Here is a 6,314-nt window from a genome sequence, read left to right as displayed (position 1 = left end):
AAGAATGCAAAAACTTTAAAATGGAACGTTGTTTAGTTTCTTGGATAAACTTATTTTGCCTTTTTTTCTCAACATTAATATCATATATCTTCAGTATCGGAACATGTACAGAAATTGATAGAGGATCCAGCTGGTTCTGGTCAGAGATCGCTTCCCAGTTCTACTGGAAGGAGAAGTGAAATCTGGAGGTTTAGACCGAAAACATTGTTGTGAGGAAGGGAACTGTCAAATTCGAGGTGAGTTGTCTTACACTAATCTTGTTTGGTGGACAATGATGAATATTTTTTGTTCTTTGTTTTCTTCTTTTGGAGTTCAGTTGTTGCCGTAAATGTGATATTTGTTAGAGAATGTCAGCATCCTTGTGAAGAGTTTGAGTGTTTTGCTTACTGAAGGAGTGAAACTGTTACAAATGGATAAGAGAACCTGCCAATGTTTTTAAAATCTCATTGTTCAAATAGTTTGAGACTTTCATAGGCTATATTTTGTTGCTGATTGATGTCTTAATTTTTAATAACTTTTATTCTTGTAGTTGTTACCTTCTGATTGGGTTACTTATATTCAATTAGAGGCAAACTTTTCTTCATGCTTTCTTTTGTTTTGGATACTCATATATTGCAGTTTTTGTTCTTGTTTTGTTCATCATCTAGGTATTCCAATTTGATTTTTGGTTGCATACTTTTTCAGATCATTTGGAGGTTAAATGACAAACTTGTTAAGCTGCATATTTCCTTACATGTTTTTATGTACTTACTGTTGGTTGCTACTTGAAAAACCTAGAGGTTCCACTGTACAAAAATTTTGTACAAAGGTCTGAACCTTTTCCTAGCTACCATGTGTTCTTTTAAATTAAATTTTGGATCGCCTGCGGAACTTAACACGTTTGATCCAAAACTTAATCTATTTGTTCTTTTAGGTTTTGACTTGGATCTCCTGCGGAACTTAACACGTTCGACCCAAATCACCTTAAGTTATTAATTCCATTAAATATTAATTTCCATAATTGGTTCCCAGTACTGACGTGGCGAGGCACATGACCTTCTTGGATATGGGAGCAACCACCACCGACTAGACAAAACCTTTTATAGAAATCTAATATTTAATTTCCTAAAATAACTTTAGGTTAACCAAAAAGAACAATCAAATCACAAGGGAAAATAAAACAAAAGAACACAACTTCGAAAAACATATTCGAAATACTAGAACGTAAGCCTCTTGTATTTGGTATTATTTCCATAAATAACTAGCATGATGCGGAAAGGAAAAATTACTAGTTATACCTTCTAGAAAGACCTCTTGATCTTCTACCGTATTCCTCTTCTAACCTCGGACGTTGTGTGGGCAACGATCTTCCGAGATGAGAAACCACCAACCACCTTCTTCTCCTCCTAGCTAGGTTCGGCCACAACAAGGAAGCTTCACCAAGGAAGAAGATCAAAACACCAACCAAGCTCCAAGAGATGCTAGCTTTCTCTCATTCTTCTTCTTCTTCTCCAAGTAGTATCCGGCCACCACAAGAGCTCCAAGGGGAGAGAGAGGTTCGGCCACCACAAGAGGAAGAGAGGGAAAGGATGATGATGGCCGACCACACCAAGGAACAAAAGAGGGAGAGAAATAATAGAGGTTTCCTCTCATGAAGGCACCCTCAACCCTTCTTTTATATTCCTTGTCCTAAGCAAATTAGGAAATTTAATTACAATAAAATTTCCTTAATTTCCTTGACATGATTTAATTGAGTAAAATAAAATAAAATTTCCCCAATTAAATTCTAATGGCCGGCCACATCATGAAATCAAATTAGACAAGTTTCAATCAACAATTAAAACTTCCTAATTTGTTTCCGGAAATTTTTAAAATTAAAATTTCTCTTCAAAATCTCTTCATGGTTGATAAAAAGAAATTTCCACAATTTTAATTTTACAACATGTGAATAATTTTTAAAGAGAAAATAAAATATCTCACTAATCTACAAATAAGGAAAGAGATCTAATCTCTTTCTTTAATCTTTTGTAGATCTTTTACAAGAGAGATAATTTAATTTTAATTCTCTTTAATAAATTATATCTTCCACATAATAAAAATTAAAATTAAAATTCTTTTTTAATTTAATTTGGCCGGCCCCTCTAGCTTGGGTTCAAGCTAGGGCCGGCCACCCCAATTTATACCTAGGCCGGCCCTAGCTTGGTTCCCAAGCTAGCTTGGCCGGCCCCCTTTAGGTGGGTATAGAAGGTGGATATAGTACTCTATAAATAAGAGGCTACGATAGGGACCGAGAGGAGGAATTGGTTTTGGTCTCCCGATAAAATTAAGCATCCCGTGTTCGCCCCGAACACACAACTTAATTTTATCAATAATAATTCATTCCACTAGAGAACTATTATTGAACTACCGCACCCATCCCAAATTATTATGAGTGTGTTAGTCTCCCTGTGTTTAAGATATCGAATGTCCACTAATTAAGTGAGTTACTGACAACTCATTTAATTAATATCTTAGTCCAAGAGTAGTACCACTCAACCTTATCATCATGTCGGACTAAGTCCACCTGCAGGGTTTAACATGACAATCCTTATGAGCTCCTCTTGAGGACATTATCAACCTAGTATCTCTAGGACACAGTTTCCTTCTATAATCAACAACACACACTATAAGTGATGTCATTTCCCAACTTATCGGGCTTATTGATTCATCGAACTAAATCTCACCCATTGATAAATTAAAGAAATAAATATCAAATATATGTGCTTGTTATTATATTAGGATTAAGAGCACACACTTCCATAATAACCGAGGTCTTTGTTTCTTTATAAAGTAAGTATAAAAGAAACGACCTCAAATGGTCCTACTCAATACACTCTAAGTGTACTAGTGTAATTATACAGTCAAGATAAACTGATACCTAATTACACTACGACCTTCTAATGGTTTGTTCCTTTCCATTTTGGTCGTGAGCTACTGTTTATAATTTATAAGGTACTGATAACATCATCTTCTGCATGTGGCACCACATACTATGTTATCTACAGTATAAATTAATTGAACAACTACATTTATCACAAATGTAGACATTTGATCAATGTGATTCTTATTTCTAGATAAATGTTTTATACCAAAAGCTAGGCTTTTAGTATACATTCTAACAATCTCCCACTTATACTAAAAGACTAAGCTACCATATCTGCTGCCATACATCTGATTCTCATGCCTTTCAAAAAGCTCTTGCCTTAAGGACCTTAGGTTATCATCTGATGCAATCTAGGCGGCAACAACTTCTCCTCGTTATACAATTTCTCGTATTGGGTAGTACTTGCGCTCTATTGTGTTTACTTGCCTTATAGACTTATGGTTTCTTCGAGTTTGCTACTGCACCATTATTATTACAATAAATTGTAATAATCTTTGGACAAACTAGAAATCATATCTAAGTCTATCTTGAGGTTATTAAGTCATTCAGCTTTTATGGCTACCTCAGAGGCTTGCCATATACTCAGCTTCTATGGTGGAGTCCAGAAAAACACCTATGCTTATCACTCTTCCATAGTTATGACTTTTCCTCCTAAAGTAAACACAAAACCCCGAGGTTGACTTATTATTGTTCCTATCCGATTGGAAGTCAAAATCCATGCAACCCACAAGAACCAAATTAACTGCCTTGTGAGCTAGCATATAATTTCTAGTGCCTTTAAGGTACTTCAATATATGCTTTACTGCAGTCCACTGTCCTTGTCCAGGGTTACTTTGATATCTGCTAACTATGCCCTTGGCAAAACAGATTTCTGATCTCGTGCATAGCATACATTAGGCTTCCGATAGCCGAAGCATAAAGAACTGCCTTTGTTTCCTTTATCTCCTTTGATGTCTACAGAGACATATCTTTAGATAAAGTTACTCCATCCTGAAAAGGTAAGAAACCTTTCTTGGAGTTTTGCATGCTTAAAATGAGCAAGGATTTTTCCGATGTATGAAGCTTGGGATAAGTAAAATATTCTTTTCTTGCGATCCCTTATTACTTTGATCTGAAGAATATATACATTCTCCCAAGTCCTTTATATCGAATTATTTGGACAACCATACCCCTACTTCTGACAACATTTTGATATTGTTTCCAACTACCAAAAATGCTATCTACGTATAGTACAAGAAATACCACCACGTTTCCATCACACCTTTTGTATACACAAGACTTATCCGTTTACTCAATAAATCTATAGGTCTGGATTACTTTGATAAACTGGATATTCCAAGACCTTGAAGCTTTGCCTCAGTCCATAGACTGACTGAGCTTGCACACAAGATGCTCTTAGCCCTTTGCAATGAACCCTTCTGGTTGCTTTATATGGATGCTTTCATCAAGACTTCCATTAAGGAATGCTATCTTGACATCCACTTGCCAAATAGATAAAAGAATCCGGATAGACTTAAGCATGGCTACCAGTGAAAAAGTTTCCTTTTTCATCAAGCCTTGCTTTGAAAGTTACTACCTTCCTTTCTATCCCTCTTTTCCTATTATAGACCTTTTAACACCCAAAGGCTTTTACACCATTTGGTGGTTCTACAAGCTTCCAGATTTTATTAGAATACATATATTCTAATTCTGTTATTCATTACTCTTTGCCAAGATGTTGCATCTTTATCTTGGAGTGTTTCGTTATATGTCCGGAGATCAGGTTCATGTCCTCTAGGGATCGAGTCCAAAAACTCTCCCAAAACATGAATCTTTTTAGGTTGCCTAACAACCCTCCCACTACGACAAGACACTTTCTGCAATTGTGTATCATTTGTGATATGTGTTGCAGTTTCCTTGTGGTATCTCATCTTGTACAGTTGGTACTAGATTAAACATGTCTTTTATTATTTCCTTAAGAACAAATTTTCTTATGGGCACATGGTTTATTACATAGTCCTTTTCTAAAAATCGGTCATTGATGCTAACAATGACCTTCTGATTTTTAAGACTATAAACCTACTTTCATTTTACTAGGATAACCCACAAACAAGTGAATTCCTGTCCAACTTATCATTGTCTCTCTTCTGCATATGTGCTGGACTACCCGAATCCGAATATGCTTCGAAATAGGCTTACGCCTATTCAGCAATTCTATATGAGTAGAGAGTTCTGACTTTAGAAGGTACTATATTTACTCCCGTTTCCAGAGTATATCCTTAAAATGATTTTGATAATATTCTTAATAACTCATCAATCTACTTATTTCCATAAGAGTCCTATACCTTCCTTTTCCTACACCATTCTGTTGGGGTGTACCAGGTGCAGTTAGTTTGGATTGAATCCCTACTTCTGATAAATGACTCCTAAATTCTCCCAAGAGGTACTTGCCACTACGATCTTACCGTAGTGTCTTGATACTTTTACTTTGTCGTTTCTCCACATCAGCCTCGTACTCTTTGAACTAATCAAAGCACTTAGACTTGCGGCATATCAAGTAAATATATCCGTATCTCAAATAGTTGTCTATAAAATAGATGAAATATTTGAAACAACCTCTTGCCTGGATGCTCATAGGATCACACAAATCAGAATGAACCAATTCCAATATATCTTTGAAAGTAATTCCACATCCTTGAAAGTAATTCTACTTGGGGATGTTCAGGAGGGCCTACAGATTTTTGTGCTCTGAATTTTGTTAATGTTACATAATGTGGCATTATCTTTAATGTGCAAATGGCTTTCAGGCTGAATGGGATTATCGATTGTGGTGAGAGGCACAAACACATCCAAGAGAGAGCCCTACTTCTTGTGGAGCAAATCAAAGACAATCAGAGCCCACTTATTACATACCTTCTGGAAGGTCCAACTAGCAGGTAAATTTACAACCAGCTTTCTAATTGATTAATCTGACTTTTCTGCCGATTCAATCTGCTATTTATTCTTTTATGTCAGTGGCAAAACTTCAATGGCAGCTACAATTGGTATAGAGAGTGATTTCCCATATGTCAAGATGGTAAGTTGTGATATTATTGATGAAAGAAAAATAATTATGTCAGTACCATCATGTTAAATGATTAAATCCTCTTATTATTAGATATCTGCAGAAAGCATGATTGGCCTCAGTGAAGCAACTAAATGTGCACAAATTGTCAAGGTGAGTTGAATGCTAGAACAATTTTAGTAAAAGTTCTCAATTTATTAAATTGTAAATGAAAAAACATTTTAAGTATTTATCCTACTAATTTTGTCCATGCATTAGTAATATCCTACTAATTTTGTCCATGCATTGTTTCTATCTGGGTTGCATGATGAGTTACTTCCCCCTTTGCAAATGCAGATGCTGCACTCTAAAGCTATTATTGAAAATAAA

The 6,314-nt window shown here is 35.6% G+C and overlaps 1 long non-coding RNA gene across 1 annotated transcript; it reads left to right on the top strand.

Moving 5' to 3' along the window:
* The first annotated feature begins 5,787 nt into the window (after nucleotides 1–5,787).
* On the top strand, nucleotides 5,788–6,063 carry LOC121994145. Its single transcript, XR_006115604.1, has 3 exons — nucleotides 5,788–5,804; nucleotides 5,897–5,957; nucleotides 6,039–6,063. It is a non-coding gene; the product is annotated as an uncharacterized LOC121994145 (long non-coding RNA).
* Nucleotides 6,064–6,314: the final 251 nt, after the last annotated feature.

This window comes from Zingiber officinale, chromosome 6A (genome assembly GCF_018446385.1).
Source record: "Zingiber officinale cultivar Zhangliang chromosome 6A, Zo_v1.1, whole genome shotgun sequence".
Taxonomy (NCBI): domain Eukaryota; kingdom Viridiplantae; phylum Streptophyta; class Magnoliopsida; order Zingiberales; family Zingiberaceae; genus Zingiber; species Zingiber officinale.
This window is presented reverse-complemented; position numbering and strand designations above follow the sequence as displayed.